Source organism: Balaenoptera physalus (assembly GCF_965194825.1).
Source record: "Balaenoptera physalus genome assembly, chromosome: 7".
Classification (NCBI taxonomy): Eukaryota; Metazoa; Chordata; class Mammalia; order Artiodactyla; family Balaenopteridae; genus Balaenoptera; species Balaenoptera physalus.
The window spans coordinates 109,321,158-109,339,074 of NC_138886.1; the positions used below are offsets into that span (position 1 = coordinate 109,321,158).

A 17,917-nucleotide genomic window follows, 5' to 3' on the forward strand; every position below is an offset into this window, starting at 1 on the left:
GCCTTGAAGAGGAAGTGGCCTTGACCTCTGAAGAGGAAAGTTTGGTACATGGAGGGAGCATGTGAATTAAAGAACGGCCTAGACTCTATGCTATTTAATATCCCCTGGTATTGAGCCATTCTGTTTGAGATAGCTTACAAAAAGGAAAGAAAGGAGATTGTTCAGAGGTTTATCAATGGATGTGCTGTCTGTAAGCATTTTTATAAAGTCACTGTGTCTTGCTAGCGTACACTTTAAAAAATTCTGTTGGTCTTCCTTTTCATGTTCATACTGCTTTGTGGCTCACCTGGAATCTTATAGTGCTTGTACAAAAAGGCTCAAGTCATGCTGGGCATCTCAAGAGCCAGAGATTAATCTGATATTAAATCTGGGTTTGGCTTGCATGTCTAGATGAAGAGATGGACTTTTTGTCCAAGTTTGGCAGTCGCTTAGATGTTGAAGTCTCAATGTTTCAAACTCAGCTCAAAATCCTTTGGTGTGTTTTGAGTTTGGCTCTTGGCAAGGGATGATTTCCTGTTTCTAAGAAAAAAGACTCATGAGAGAGCCTCAATAAAGCTTCTTGGACATCAAAACAACATTTTGATGAATTAATTGTAAATGAATCAGAAACATATGGATTCATTCTCTTGAGACACACATGTGTTTAAAAAAAGAGGGGGGCGGTTATTGCTCAGGGCTAAATGTGTTTTGGGTTTTATCAAATGCAAAATGCTTAGGGGGCAAAAAGAGCAAAAAGGATGTATTGGAACTTCTTCCTTGTCTTTAAATAGATGGGCCCATTAACGATCTTATTTACTGCCACCTATTTTTGTTCCAGAAGAAATTCAGCAGTCATGACTAATCACTACCAGTCACGCCTGGTGATTTACACCATTACATAGTTTTCAGTCTTAGTGGCTTGAGACCTTAAGCAAGGCGTTTGAGGCTTAGGAAAGAATAGGTCTTGTTTTCATATTATTAACAGAGTTAAGGTTGGTGAGGATTGTTGTCTCTTATGAATAACTTGTAAATCTACTCATCTTTTATTGAATACTCTTTTGTCCTCTTAAGTGTAATGGCTGAAATGAAGAGCAATTTTCTGAAAATCCTGTTTCAAAAACTAATGGAACAACCATGAGATACCATTTCACACACGTTAAGATGGCTACTTCACAAAAAAAGAAAATAACCAAGGTTGATGAGGATGTAGAGAAATTGGAATACTTGTGCACTGTTTGCAGGAATACAAAATGGTGCAGCTGCTATGAAAAATGGTATGGCAGCTCCTCAAAAAACTTAAAATAAAATTACCATATGATTCAGCCATTCCATTTCTGGATATTCCCCAAATAATTGAAAGAAAGGTCTCTAAGAAATTTTTATATACTTATGTTCATAATAGCATTATTCACAATAGCCTTTACATGAGGTATCTCAAGTAGTCAAAGATAGACTAAAGATAGAAAGTAGAATAGTGGTTCCTATTGGATGGGGACCATCCAATGGAGGGGGATGGGAAGTTGTACTTTAATGGGTATAAAGTTTCAGTTTTGCAAGATGTCAAGTGTTCTGGAGGTGGATGGTAGTGATGGTTGCACAACAATGTGAATGTACTTAACACCATTGAAATGTACACTTAAAAATGGTAAAGATGGTCAATTTTATGTTATGTATATTTTACTACCATTTAAAAAAACAACAAACTAAGGGACCTTTATTTGAATACTGTCAACCAGAGTGGTCTCAAGTATATATGACATCTTCAATCCAAAGGATTTTCTTCTTTGCTTTGATGGAGTCCAATTTCTAGACTAGAAGGATTTGGTTATACCCATGAGAAGGTGACTTGACCACACACACACACACACACACACACACACACACACACACACACACACACACAGATCTGCCCCAGCCCCACCTCAGACTAAAAGTTCTATGACATTTTCCAACATATTCCCCTGGCCCAAAGGCTGTGCTTGGTGTTCATTTTAAGTAACTATCACCTGGAAATCAATCTTGTGCTTGGAGAAGGGAGCATAATTGATTTCCCAAGTTCTGCTTCCTTGAGGATGGTCCTGTTTATTTCTGCATATTATCATGCAACTTACATCAAGTTCTAATAGGGTTATTTACATATAGGAAATAAAGGAGAGTGTTGTTTCTTGGTTAAGCTTCATAAATGGCATTTTTACTACTATATAGAATACATTTTACCCTGGATGTTTCTTTCCAGCTTATGCCTATAAACACTTTATCTTTTTTTTGAGAAATGAGAAAAAATGTGTAATTTATGGATTATATGATTGATTTATACTATAGCTCATTCCAGAAAGGATGTGAAGTAACTTACAAATAAGATAAAAATAAATTGGTGATAGAATTAGGATTAGTATACAAAATATATGCCATAGGAACGCTATCATTGCTACAGAGAGGTTAAAAATTTAACTCTGGGCTTCCTGACCAATAAAGCAAGGAGGAAAATATACATTATAAGACTCACAGAAATGAATCTTTCTCCACATGACAAAGGGCCTCTTGAAATAAATACACTAGATATCTTAGTCTGATTTTATTTTATTCTCCATATTTGCTTAATTCAATTCACCAAAAAATTTGTTTGGTGCTGTAGAGTGGCCAAGAGACCCAAGGTTTACTAACTTTAATAGACAATACTGGAATTGATAATCTATGAACTACCTGTTTTTTGAGTCATCAAGATCTTTGCTTATTCCTTCCTCCTTCAAACTCTTCTAATTCTCTATTCTTATTAATATCTCCTGGAAAAGAAATAAGGATTAGATGAGAGGAAATAAAATTAAAGTTTGTCAAGTTTTTCACTCTGTTTGCTTAGTTGATTCCTTTAGAAAATCTCAAGTTTAGTCACTATTTGGTTCTTCCTCTTTAAAATATTTACCTGGAGGTCTAAACAACCATGTGACTTTGGGAACCTTCTCTAATCCTTATTCTGTGCTGTGTTAACAACTGGGTAGATTGGCAGAGTGGAAAAGTCAATCTATTAAGAGTTAGCTAGAACTAGCACGTGGTGTGAGAAGTTACTGGCTTGTCTGTGCCTCTGTCCTGGTCTCTAATAACACAAGGAGGGTTATTTAGACAGTCTCCTAGGTCCTCCTCAGCTCTACATTATACGAGTTCTTTAATCTTCTTGCTCAGAGAAGACTCAAGTACATGGAAGTATCCTTTTGTGTAGTATTGTCTTTCAATCATCTCTATTCAACAACCTCTAGGTAGGAAATGTTGATAATAAAAAGACTGCTTAAAAGTGCCTCTGAGTTTTTTGGGGCAGGAGTCCAAGAAGAATGCTTTCTGTAATTAAAAAGACAGGGACATGAGTGAGAGACAAGGGAAAAGAGGTTGGGATATTACCCTAGGACAAAAATGACTACTCTGTACACAATGGAATTTGGCAGCCTAGATTGTTTTGCCTTTATTTCCATTCTCTTAAAACAAGTGTGTGCGGGAAGAAGTGTGTGGGAAGTGGGGATGGAGGAGACATAAGTTATTTTGGGTATTGTGCATTAGTCATTTTTCATCTGTGAAGTCACCACCTGAAAGAAACATCACATGGCAACAGACGTCATTCATAAGCAAAAGCGAGACTTTTATGGATGTGATTAATCCCTGTTAAACATCCTATGCCACTGGGACTGGAAGCCATTCTCATTGTGTATTCTCACTTGTGAAATGTCACGACTCAGGAAATACATGAACTTTAAAAACTCTTCTGGCTGGATCCATACATACTTTGGGAACGGGGGAAGGGAGATAGAGTAATCTGACTATTCAAGCCTTGAAGATTTGGAAATTTAGTCATAAATCACCCAGATGATTCTCTTAATTTTCTGTGTCCTTTTTTTGGAAGTAGATACTGTTGATTTTGCATCCAAAAGCAACTTTTTTTTTTTTTCATTTAACTATAATACTTCAAATTATGTCCATGGTAATTTACTGGTACAACTTGGAGCAATAATTATACACACATTTACAGTAATTCTCTACAATGTTGCTTGTGATGGTCTTAATCTAAAACTGGTGGACAGGATTTATTTTTAATGTAACCTCAGTATTTTGCTAGAAGGAATGAAAAAGTCTTTACAAAAGGAAAGGACAAATAGCTTTTGTATTAAGGTAAAGCCCTGGGTTAATATATATGTCCAGACAACTCATTGACTAAACAGACACACCAGTGAACAATCTGAAAGGGTGGTAGCCATGAGGTGGACCTGTGATGTGGGTTTTTCCTTTCCCAAATTTAGCCATAATTGGAAAATGTTCCAGACTTTATTGACAACTCAAATGATCAAATCCACATTTGATGTGAGTTAAAATACGTTTAAAAATATTTTGAGAAAGAGCCCATAGTAAGTAATGCCATTTTTATAAATTTGAGTTAGTAGTGAGTTGTAATTTTATTTGGGTACATAAATCACTCTAGCAGTATGATGTTAATTCCTACTACTACCTTGTTGATATTTTAAAACTGGCTCCATCCACAGTTTAATTGATTAATTAAATGTAAAATGCCGAAATGTTTAATTTGCCCTACCACTCCCTGGTTTGACAAAGACTGTCATGACACAAAAATACAAAACCAAAGACAATAGCAAAACCCAATGAATATGTGTATCCAAAAGCCAAAAGAAGCTACTTGGCATATTTTAACAGTTTAATTCTATTATAAACTTCCTATTGATTCAAATAAAACTCACATATAATAAATTCATTTGGAGGATCTAAGTCTGGTGACAAGAACATATCTTCAGGGTAGTCTTTGATATATATAAGATGTAAAATTGGTGAGTGACTTTGTGGAAGTTCAGACAACAGGTGCTCCTGGAAGGCTTTTATTCTTAAGCTTTGTGAATTGACATTCACCTCTGAATTTTGAAGTTTCCTGGTTACTTTCTGCTTGGAACCTAGGAGCAATCCATCATTGTAGTTCCAAGGTATAAAACATCTTCAAAAGGTTCATATCTTGAGAATTGTTCAACTCTCTAAAGAGTGAGCCTTGATCCTCAACAATTTATTTTATCATCTATTTAGAAAGAATCTTACTTAGTTAAATTATAGTCCACTCATTTTTTAAAATTTTTAATTGTGTTAAGATACCCATAACATAACATTTACTGTCTTAACCATTTTTAAGTGTATAGTTAGCATTAAGTACATTTAGTAGCATTAAGTACATCAGTAGCATTAAGTACATTAAGTACATCAATAGCATTAAGTGCATTCACATTGTTGTGCAACCAATCTCCAGAATACTTTTCACAAAACTGAAACTGTATACCCATCAAACAATAACTCCCCATTTCCCTCTCCCTCCAGCCCCTGGCAACCATCATTCTACTTTCTGTCTATGAATTTGACTATTCTAAGTACCTCATACAAGTGGAATCAAAAGTATTGTCTTTTTATGTCTGTTTCATTTCACTTAGCATCATGACCCCAAGGTTCACCCACGTTGTAGCATGAGTCAGAAGTTCCTTCCATTTTAGGCCTGAATAATATGCTATTATATGTATATACCACAATTGGTCACCTATTTATCTGTCGATTGACACTTGAGTTGCTTCCACCTTTTCTCTATCATGAATAATGTTGCTATGAACTTGCTTGCACAAATACATCTTTCATAGTATTTCATTTTTTAAACCAAAATTTTATACCTTACAAATTAGAGAAGAAACAGCTTCTGAAGCAGTCAATCTAAAATGTATGCTTAATTCTTTATTAAAAAATTCTAACTATAATTCATAGAGGAGCTATTCCTTGAATTATCAATGTTAAATCCTCTAATACTTTGTTAAGAATTCCTGTGTGACTCGCATAATGTATATTGGCCTGACGTTGACCTTTCACTAGCATTTAATTAATGAACAAGAAAAGTTATGAATTAAATTAAATGAAATCACCTTAGATCTCTGATTCTTAAAATTAAATCAAAACCTATGCTTGATTCTACTTTTCAGAATCATGGTACATTGGAATGATCTTTAAATAGATCATATATCAATTTCCAGTGAAGTAAAATAAAATGGGGATGTGTTCTGCTTTCTCCTTTTAAATTTCATCTTAATGATTTAACAACACTTTTCCCCCCATGCACTATCCATTCCCTAATTTAGTTACACAGTCCATGAATCTTTATAGAATCTCTACTGTTTCAGGCACTTTTCTAAGTGATGGGCCCATAGCTATGAATAACACAAAAAATGTCCTAAATTACACACTACTTACATTAAATACAAACAATAAACAAATAATTCACCTCCCCCTAAAGTATTTTTTTCAATTATGGGTAAGTGCTACAAAGGAAACAAATCAGGGCAATACGGTAGCTTGAATTTTATTTGATGTACAATATGATAATTCTGAGAAGGAGAGTGACATATTCTGATTTTGTCGCTTAAAAATCACTCTGGCTTTTTGGGGGATAGGAGAATTGGGGGATGAAAGAATAATGGCAGAATCATAGGGACCAGATAAGAAACTGTTGCATTAGTTAAGGAGTAAGGTGACTTGGACTAGATGCTAACCTTTGAAATGGAGAGAAGTGTAGATATGGAGAATATATTTTGGAGAAAAGGGTGATGGAAACTCTTGTTATCCCACTCTCTTCCTGCCACCTCATAAACACACGTAGTCACACCACATATAGTCACACCAGTATAGATTTATCAATTAGAGTTCTTTCAGCCACAAGTAACAAATACCCCAAATCTAACTGGCATGAATTACATCGATTACTACTGAGTCTGACAATTCTTAAATGTTGTTTGGTCATTTCTGTGTCTCTTGTTTTTAATTAATCTCTTGCCAGATCATATGTTCTACTTTAGTTTTTTTCCTTTTCTTAGTGATTCATAAAAACTTTTAATATATTAAGGATATTAAACATTTGGGTGATGTGTGATGAGAATGATTTTTTTTCACTTTTTATCATTCACTTTAATTTTCTTAACAGTGATTTTAGTATTCAGATATTTAAAATTTTCAGAGTCATAATAAGTATATCATTTTGAACTCGTTTCAATTTTTTCTTAGAAACAGTAACTATCACATAAAGGAGATTAAGTATACTTACACATACATTCTTCTATCATAAATGGTTTATTTGGTTTTTTATGATATTATGGACATGTTGTACATACAGATAAAAAGTAAATACATCATGATTAATCAAAGGCAATAGCTGTCATTATTTTGGTATTTATGATTCCAGATTCTTTTTAACATTAAAATATACATTGTTTTTTAACTTGCTGTTTTCACTAAATAATATATAGTACATTTTTTATCATTTCATATTCTATAAAATTATTTTTATAACTATGATTTGTATTTCTTTATTAAGAAAATCTTTTTTTCTTGAACATTTTCAATCTTCTGCTAGTGTAAAAAAAAAATGTTGCTGGGATACCATGGTAATTAAATCCTTGTGGACATTCATGATTATTTCCTTAAGATCTGTTTCTAACACAAGTTAGTATGTCATGGGTATGTCTACTTTAAAGTCTCCCATCAGGGCAACAGACTACTAATTTTGAAGTGGGACTATGAGGTCAGGCTGCTTCAGTTAGAATGCTGGTTTTGCCCCTCACTAACCATGTCACAAATTCTCTGTGTCATTTTTCTCATTTGTATATCATCTGTAGTAGTATCTACCTCAGAATTGGTATGAGATTATGTGAGCGAATATATATACCAGCAAGAGTGTTTGGTACATAGTAAGCAATCAATAAATGCTTTTTATGGTTGTGTACAGCCAAATTGTTCTTGTAAATATTGTGACTATTTACAATTTTACCATTACATTAAAAATTCCCACTCCTACAGGTTGTTATTTTATTTAAAAATCTTATCTTATAATTAGTTTTATGTTTTAATTTGCATCTATTTAGCTTTCTAGCAAGACTAAACTTTTTAATTCATATATTTGTAGCTGATAGATGTATATATATATTTCTGAATTACTTGCTTAAACATTTTCCAAAATTTGTATTGAGATGCTTGTTTCTTATTTATTAATAAGATTTTTTAAAATGCATTGATATTAACTCTTATACCTTAAATACTATAATTATTTCCTGTCAGTTGTTTGTCTTTTAATTTGTATACATGTTATGACTAATTTTGTTTGACTAATACTGTTTTTATTATCATGGGTTTATAGTATGTTTTACTCTCTGAGAGGATATTAAATCCTTTCTGACTCTTGTTCTTTAACATTTTCTGGCTGAACTCTCCTCTTTATTTTTCCCAAAAAAGTATAGGATTTCTTAAGAGAAAAATAATTAAAACTATTCCAGAGGGATTTTTTCCCAATTTTTGAAAATTTATGTATACATTTGGTGAGTATTGCTATGTTTATAGCATCTTCCCATCTGGGAACGTTATATATGTGTAATTAATATTTTATTCTATGTCCCTAAAAGTAGTCATAGTGTATACTCTACCTATGTATCTATGTATGTATGTATGTATGTATGTATGTATCTATCTATCTATCTATCTAGATATACATATATATATACACACTTTGTGCATATTTAGACAATTTATAAGTATAAAATGGTTATGTACTCTTGCATATTTAATATTTTAAAATTTGAATTGCCAATGCAAGATTTTACTCATATATTCTTTCAGAGAATTGCTGATAAACAGCAATACTACTAGTTGTCAGACATTTATTTTCATCTGGATATCTTAGTAAATTATTTTTGTTTAAGTAGTGCATCATTCTCTTTAGATTTCTATATAGGTAATCATGTCATCTACAGATATGAGATGCTATTCTTTTATTTCCCAGTAGAAATTACTTTTTTTTCCAGTTTCACTCACTTATCAGGCACTTATAGGATAGTGTAAATAACTGTAGTAAAAATTATTTCACCTTAAGTTTTGCTGTTCTCTTTACTTTCAAACATTTCTCAAAGAAATGGTCGAATGACGTTTTCTACTATCTAGTCTCCAAAGAACACCAGTTTTGACAATCACCCACAGGCAAGAGTGCCTTTGTGGAAGTCCAGAAATCCAGCAGAGAAGTTCCTGCATATCACTTGAGTGAAAAAATATAAAATTGATGCATCGACGAGGGTAAAAAAAAGTTTCACTTTACCTACATCACCCCTCACTCGTGGCAGAACAGGAAGTTCCAAGAGAGATGTTCTCAGCCAGAATTTCTCCCACAGGGAAAAGTGAGGGTATGTGAGTGAAAAGCTGGTGTTCCCAGAAGTGCACGCCACTGCCAAAGGGCTCAGTTTGGTCTTGCCCCATCAAGAATAGAGGAGTTCTGCATAACTAGAGGGCAGGGAGAAGCTGGGGGAACATCACGCAGGGTTTTCAGAAAGAACCAAAGGGACTCGGGTTTTGCTAACTACTGTAGGGTCCATCAGGAAGTCTGCCCATGAGTCACTGGGGGTGCTTTGACTGAAGATTCTCTCAGCAGTCAGTTGGAGGAATCTGGAGGTGGTGATTGCTTCTTCAGATTTGAAGACAGCAATGCAAGACTTCAAGGAACATGAAAGATCAAGGAAACATGACACCACCAAAGGAAAACTAAAATTTTCCAGTAGCTGACCCCAAAGGAAAAGAGATCTGTGATTTGCCCAATAAAGAATTCAAAATGGTTATTTTAAGGACGCCCAGTGAGCCTCCGGAAAACAATACATGAACAAAACAAGTTTAACAGCTTTAAGGACACATATAGGTGCAAAACGATGGGCTAGAAAAAGGTATTTCATGCAAATGGAAACCAAAAGAGAGCAGGGGTAGCTATACTTATATTAGACAAAATAGACTTTAACTCAAAAGCTGTAACAAGAGACAAAGAAGATCCTTATTTAACGATAAAGGAACCAATTCATCAAGAGGATATAAAAATTGTAAATTATATGTACCTAACATTGGGGCACCTAAATATGTTGAGTAAATATTAACAAATCTGAAACAAAGAAATAGCAATACAGTAATAATGGGGGATTTCAATACCTCACTTTCAACGAGGATAGATCTTCCAAACAGAAAATTGATAAGAAACCATTGGGCTTGAACTACACTTAATACCATATAAACCTAACACATATGCAGAACATTCCATCCAACAGCAGCAGAATACACGTTCTTCTTGAGTGCACGCATAACATTCTCTAGGATAGATCACATGTTAGGCAAGAAGACAAGAGAAATTAGTCAGAGAGAGCAAGACAAATACTGTATGATCTCACTTATATGTAAAATCTAAAAATGAAAAATTAAAGTTGAACTCATATAAACAGAGAGTAGAATGGTGGATACCAAGGGCTGGGGGATGGAGGAGATGGGGAGATCCTGGTCAGTCAAAGAGCCCAAGCCTTCAGTTATAAGATGAATAAGTTCTGGGGATCTAATGTGCTGTCTAGTGACTATGGGTAATACTATATTCTTATAAACATATTTTTTATAAGTATTCTTTAACACTTCTCTATGTGTATTAACAGTTACATTCATTCACTGATATAACACCTTTCTCAAATGTAGCAAGCAAGTAGCATTTTTAGAAATATCCTTTTTTTAACAACTGTACTTAAAATATTTCTCTAAATGCATACAGAATGTACTTGAAATTTTCTGAGAGTAGACCATAAGTGTTCTTGCCATACACACACAGAGAAAGGTCACGAGGCGAAGCAATGGATGTGTTAATTAACCTGATTGTGGTAGTCATTTCACATAGTATGACAAATCATCTATTTGTACACTTTAAATGTACACAATTTTATTTGTCAATTATACCTCAGTAAACCTAAAAATTTCTTTGTTTTGTTAAAGAAAAAAGTATTTTCTAAAAATCAGGAATAGGAGTTCACTCATCAAATTATAATTGAAAAATTATTAGTCAATACTTCCTATGAGCACAGTATTAAGTATATCACATGTCCAATTGCATTGAATCCCCACAACTCTATAAATCAGGTATTATAATCTCAGTTATACAGATTAGGAAATCATATTTTGGAATGTTAAAAAAAACTTTTCAAGTATTATATTTGAAAGTGGTTCCTGAGTTTCAAATTCGTGATCTTAAATAATATTCTATGCTCTTTTTTTTAGGGTTTTATAAACACAATTATATTCTTTGTCTTCTTTGACTTATTATAATGAATTAAAGAAACTAATTTTTCTTTAAATTTTTTCTTTCAATTTCTACAATTGGCCACGCCAGTTACTTATCATGTAGTGTTGGATTCAAGTAGGTAGCACTTATTTATGATATATTAAATTATATACATACATGCTTCTCTGCACTTGTTTTTGTTTTGTTCAATTTAGAAACAAGAATTAAAGTATATCATACTTATGATCTCAATTTCTCTATTTTCATTTCTCTGGCCACACTCCAATCTCACATTTCTACCACATTATTCAAATTCAACTGAATTTGTCACTTCCATGCTACCTGTCAAATTTAATGGTCAATTCTCTGTCCTTATTCACTATCTTCAGCAAACTTTGAGACAGCAAACCCATCCCACTATCTTGAAATTCTTTCGTCACTTAGCTTCTGAAACGAATCACTGCCAGATTTTCTTTCTCCTTCACAGTTTTCCTCTTTCAATTGCCTTTTCTCGGTCATTTTCCTCTTCCCCAGCTCCAAATGTTAAATTTTTCTAAGACTTAGTGCTTGGACTCTTATTTTCTCAAATTACACACTCTCTCTCTAGATGATCTTAGTCAGTCTTGTGGCTTTAAATGTCATCTATGTGCTAATGATATTTGTGTAGGAAAACCCAGTTCTCTTCCTGTTTCTCCTTTATTCTCATACTACTACCACACTCACATTTCTGACACCAGATGTATGGGGTTTTTTCCACACCAAGTAATTCTGCAACACCAGCTGTGTGTCCTACAATTTAACTCAATTCTGAAACTATCTACCTAGAGATAGTGTCAGGACCTACACGTTACAGGGCCCCCTTCCCAACATCAAATGCCATTAAGGGCTCAGTTTACAAGACTGCTTCCCCTCCTCCAATTCAAATGCCAGTTGCACATCCAGTTTTTTACCTGTGCTGACCAATTGGCTATGAATTGGAGGTTCCGATGGCCCTCCCTCTTCAGTTTTGATTAATTTGTTAGAGCAACTGACAGAACTCAGGAAAAAAGTTTACTTAATTACTGTTTATCAGTTTATTGTAAAAGGATACAATAAAGGATACAGATGAAGATCCAGAAGGAAGAGATGCATAGGGAAAAGTATGTAAGAATGGACATGGAAATCCCATGCCTTCTCCACTCTCCCCACCTCCACCTGCTCACCAACTCAGAAGCTCTCCAAACCCCATATTAATTCTATTTTCAGCCCTCATCCCTCTCTGGAGAGTCAAGGATGAGGCTGCCAATTCCAAGCTTCTAATCATGGCTTGGTCTCTCTGGTGATTGGTCCCCATTCAGGAGCCCACCGAGATTCACCTCATTAGTACAAAAGACACTGCTATCAACAAATTCCAAGGGATTTAAGAACTGTGTCAGGAACTGGGGTAAGGAACAAATATTAGAACAAAAGAGGCTCCTAGTGCTTCAAGGACATTACACTTAGGAAATTATAAGAGTTTGGGGGGCCCTGTGCTGGGAATCAGGGACAGAGACCAATATCAATATTTTCTATTATCTCACAATATTCAAATGTTTCCAGTCTTGGTTTATCCAGTGAAATCCAGACTTTTGTTTTTTTCCAACTAACTTTTTGATTCCTCCATTTGGATATCTAGCAGAATTCAAAATTGGCATAATCAAAATGAAACTTAGGACAAGTACCAATTTTAGTGATTAAAAATAAGAAAAATGTGTTTTATATTTACTTCACTTCTGTTGTTTCCAACCCTCTTCCACATTTCTCTCTGGTATCATACTCCTTCAGCCTGAAAATTTTCCTTTAACATCTTGTATATCTCAGATGTTCTGAAGAGGTTTTATATTTTATCTTCACTTTTGAAAGGTATTGATATGTTACAGAATTCTAGATTGCCATTTTTTCAGTACTGTAAAAATGTCACTCCATTGTCTTTTGAATAATCTAATTTCTGCTATTGTTCTTATCTTTGTTGCTTTGAATATAATTTGGTTTTTTTCCACCTCTGACTGCTTTGTGGATCTTGTATTTATCTTTGAGTGTTAGCATTTTACTATTTGCCTGTCTGTTTGATATTTATCCTGCTTGGGTTTCTTTGAGCTTCTTGGATTTAGGGTTTGATGTATCTCATTATTTGGGGAAAATTCTTGGTCATTTTCTCTTTAAGTATTTCTTCTATCCATTCGACCTTTTCCTCTTAGGGTTTCAATTATCTGTAATTAGATTGTTAAATACTATCCAACAGCTCTTGAATGTTCTGTTTTGTTTTCACTCCTTTTCCCTTTGTGTTTCAATTTGAATATTTAAAAAATAATGTGTATCAGCTTATTTTCTAGGTCACTGATTCTTTTATCACCTGCAGTAAATCTACTGATGAGCTCACCTAAAGAATTCTTTATCTCTGCTATTGTGTGTGTATTTATTTATAACATTTCCATTTAACTCTTTATCAGTTATCAGCTTAAATTTCCCATATGTTTATCCATGTTTTCCATCTTTTCCACTAAGCCTCTGGCATATTAATCACAGTAATTTTTTTTTTTTTTTTTTTTTTTATGGCTGTGTTGGGTCTTCATTTCTGTGCGAGGGCTTTCTCTAGTTGCGGCAAGCAGGGGCCACTCTTCATCGCGGTGCGCGGGCCTCTCACTGTCGCGGCCTCTCCTGTTGCGGAGCACAGGCTCCAGACGCGCAGGCTCAGTAGTTGTGGCTCACGGGCCTAGTTGCTCCGCGGCATGTGGGATCTTCCCAGACCAGGACTCGAACCCGTGTCCCCTGCATTAGCAGGCAGATTCTCAACCACTGCGCCACCAGGGAAGCCCCATAGTAATTTTTAAATTCTCTGATTGATAATCCCAGATCTGATTCATCTCTGAGTCTAGTTATAGTCATTGCTTTAGTTCTTGACAGAGGGTTGTTTTCTCCATGCTCTGTTCATGTCTTATAACTTTGTGTTGAATCCTGAACATGATATAGTGGATATTGAGGTAAATTATATCCATGGCTGGAAATGGACATGCATCTGCCTTGCTGTTTGTGTGGAGGTTTCACTTATTTTAGCCAGAGGTTGAACTATCTTTGGGTTTTGTTGCTGCTATCATTACCTCTAATGCTCCACTGAATTCAAAGTTCTCTAACAGTGGTCTTCTGTTGTCTTGTGGTTAGGGTGGGGACTGAAATATCAGAGGGTTTTTGTCAGTATTTCTTCTCTGGTCTCAATTTTCAACCATCCCTTCATGCCTGAACCACATATGGGGCTCTTCCCACGTTCCTTCCCTTCTCCCGGCAGCTGACATATCTTGTTTGTTACTCAGGGCCAGGTTCATGGCTGGGGCAGGTGGGTCTTCGTCCAATCTCAGTCTTAACAACCTCAGTCTTGCTGTGCTTGAATCTCAAGTTTAAGATTTCTCAGTGTTCTTGCCTGTCCTCTCCTTGGAAGGAAATCCCTGTCTTCACAGTTGATTTTGAGAGGGAGAGATTTTTTTACTCCCCCAGTAGTAGTGGACCTCTGCTTAGTCTGCTGATGATTTCTTGCCCTTCCTCCAGAGAGAGATAATTTATCTCATCTTTTTTCAAGCCTCAGTGCTTTTTCTAAGCATCCCTCTCCAAGGAGACCAATGTGTCCTACAGTTGGAAAGGTCTCCGATTTCTCCCCAAGAGGTAGACAGACTGTGCTTCTCTTCAGTTCCCTAGAAGCAATCAGTCTTTATTTGTGCCAAGTCAGGAGGTTTGCTATTCTCTTACAGAAGTCCATGGGTGTTCTTCTGACAAGAGCGTTATACAAACTATCCAAAGACGCCCTCTGTATATTGGTTCTATGTTATTTATTTCTTTACAGCAGGCTGGCACCTTTAGCTCAAAAGCCTGCTGGGGCCAAACTAAAATTTTTACATATGCATTTGCTCAAAAATATAGTCCAAATCAGCATATTTTTAGTGACTTAGAGCATGCCTGCTTTGCATCTTCCGCAACATTGCACCCAAAATCTGTTAGCCATAGATAAGACCAACACTGGGATTAGAAAAGACCCAAAACCACTGGTGCCTTTTGGAATTCTTTTCCCCAGAGACTCCTCGTTGAACTGCTCAGTGACATTATCCAGACACAAAGGCTCCCTCACAAATTTCTCCCTCTCTCAGGAGTTCCCTAGTCCTTTTCTCCTCCTAGAGGGTAAGCCTGTACCATTGTCTCTGGAAGCTCTCATGCTATGAGGTACTCCCTCCACCATCCCACATGCAAATCTATCAAAACGCCACCCAAATAAAGCTTATTGTTTGTTAGTCACCTTGTGGTCATATATTTTTCCTTAATCGGCTCCAAGTACATGAAATCACCACAAGTGGCTATGAGGACCAGGTGATTTTTGGTGATGATCAAGGAATTCTATGGTGCCTAACCAGTCCGTAAAACAATCTATTGGCAAATCCATCCTGGACATCCTTGAGTGGTTGAGACGCCAAAATTTGGAATGCCTATGTGTTAGTTTGTCATGGCATTGCTTGGTGCTCTATTAGGCTCTATATTTTTCATGGTCTCCTCATGTGCTTCATTAGCCTGGCAGTACCACCAGTATTTGAGTGAACCCATACCATTAGAACTGACTTTGGGGGTCAGAAACACCGAGCTGCCCAGGGAAAGTGGTCAGCCCACCTGCCTGGGTTCCCCACTAGGCAGGTGTTGAGCTTTGTAATACCTGGAGATATAAGTAGAAAAAGGGGAGAATTGCATGCCTCTAGACTAAGGATGGGCCATTGATAACCCCATAACTGGCTAAAGTGGCAGGAATTCCTCATAGCTGGGCCAGTGATTTGGGGTACTCTGAGACTAGAGGATTTCCTCACCTCTGAGGATTTGTGTAGTTGGTAAACAAGCCAATAAGGCACAAACATGAGGCTGCGGCCAGTCTCCAAAGTACAGTTGGAAGAATAGCCTTTGCAAGCAGCTAGCATGCCTCTGTGGTACTTAGTTATGCTGCTGTGATGTCATCATTGCAGTTTCCCCTCAGAGGAATATTCAGACCCCATCCCTTGGCCTGAGCTAGGTAGATTGTAATTTTAAGTGAATAAAGGCAAGGGGATTTAAATCCTTGTCCATCCCAGGACTCCAAAGAGATAGCTGAGCTGCTGAACAGATGTTCCAAACCGTAAGTTATGTGCTGGGCCTTGCTTGTGGCAGCTTCTCACCAGGAGGTCACACAGAGAGGAGGAGAAGTCCAAGGTCTTGAGGGAGATGATACAGATTGGAAAGACCCTAGGAAGGTGGATTGGTGAAAAGGCAGCACAGTGTCTCCATTACTGTGACTGGGATAATTTGCCCTCTGCTTTGACAGTAACCATCCACAAAGTAATAAGAAATACAAAAGTAAAGGGACAAATTCTTTTCCCATTTAGGTTATTACAGGATATTGAGCAGAGTTCTATGTTCTACATTAGGTCCTTGTTGATTGTCTATTTTATTTAATTAATTTATTTTTTGAAGTGTATTTTATTTATTTTTTTATACAGCAGGTTCTTATTAGTTATCTATTTTATACATATTAGTGTATGTATGTCAATACCAACCTCCCAATTCATCCCACCACCACCACCACACCCCCATCACTTCCCCCCTGTGGTGTCCATACATTTGTTCTCTACATCTGTGTCTCTATTTCTGCCTTGCAAACCAGTTCATCTGTACCATTTTTCTAGATTCCACATATATGCGGTAGTATACAATATTTGTTTTTCTCTTTCTGACTTACTTCACTCTGTATGACATTCTCTAGGTCCATCCATGTCTCTACAAATGACCCAGTCTCATTCCTTTTTATGGCTGAGTAATATTCCATTGTATATATGTATCACATCTTTATCCATTTATCTGTCAATGCGCATTTAGGTTGCTTTCATGACCTGGCTATTGTAAATAGTGCTACAATGAACATTGTTGTGCATGTGTCTTTTTGAATTATGACTTTCTCAGGGTACAGCCCAGTAGTGGAAATACTGGGTCATATGGTAATTCTATTTTTAGTTTTTTTTTTTTTAAAGGAATTAGTTTTTAATTTATTTTTATTTATCTTATTTTTGGCTATATTGGGTCTTCGTTTCTGTATGAGGGCTTTCTCTAGTTGCGGCAAGTGGGGGCCACTCTTCATCGTGGTGTGCGGGCCTCTCACTATCGTGGCCTCTCTTGTTGCGGAGCACAGGCTCCAGACGCGCAGGCTCAGTAGTTGTGGTTCATGGGCCCAGTTGCTCCGCGGCATGTGGGATCCTCCCAGACCAGGGCTCGAACCCGTGTCCCCTGCATTAGCAGGCAGATTCCCAACCACTGCGCCACCAGGGAAGCCCTATTTTTAGTTTTTTAAGGAACCTCAATACTGTTCTTCATAGGGGCTGTATCAATTTACATTCCCACCAACAGTGCAAGAGGGTTCCCTTTTCTCCATACCCTCTCCTGGTTATCTATTTTAAATATAGTAGTGTGTCAGATACAGTAGTTAAACATGTCAGATAAATGTATGTATAACTGAATCACTTTGCTGTATACTGGAAACTAACAGAGCATTGTTAATCAACTATATTCTAATATAAAATAAAAAATTTTTTAAAAAGTAATGGGCCAAGAAGGAGGAGAAGGGCCTCAATTGGAGAGGAAACACAGCTTCTTTCTTACTCTGGGGACAAATCTCTCCTCAAGGAGCTAACCCAGGAAACAAATTAAAAAGGGGCTACTTTGTTATGTAGAATGTATCTGGTGGGGAGTGAGCTCCAGCTAACAGGGGCTGAATTTAAACAATTGGCTACTATAGTTTTGGAT

General features: G+C 36.2%; 1 protein-coding gene across 2 annotated transcripts in view; it reads left to right on the forward strand.

Moving 5' to 3' along the window:
• LOC309664082 (uncharacterized protein) overlaps window positions 1-17,917 on the forward strand; it is a 327,420-nt gene that overhangs the window by 205,476 nt on the left and 104,027 nt on the right. The window contains exon 3 of one of the 2 annotated variants that reach the window (XM_082469085.1): window positions 1-17,703. This exon is cut by the window's left edge and continues 23,146 nt beyond it. The exons of the other annotated variant lie outside the window; for it this stretch is intronic. The gene's annotated coding sequence lies outside the window, so the exon portion shown is untranslated. Of the gene's footprint in view, window positions 17,704-17,917 lie in introns of those variants that run through there. 2 annotated transcript variants of the gene reach the window in all.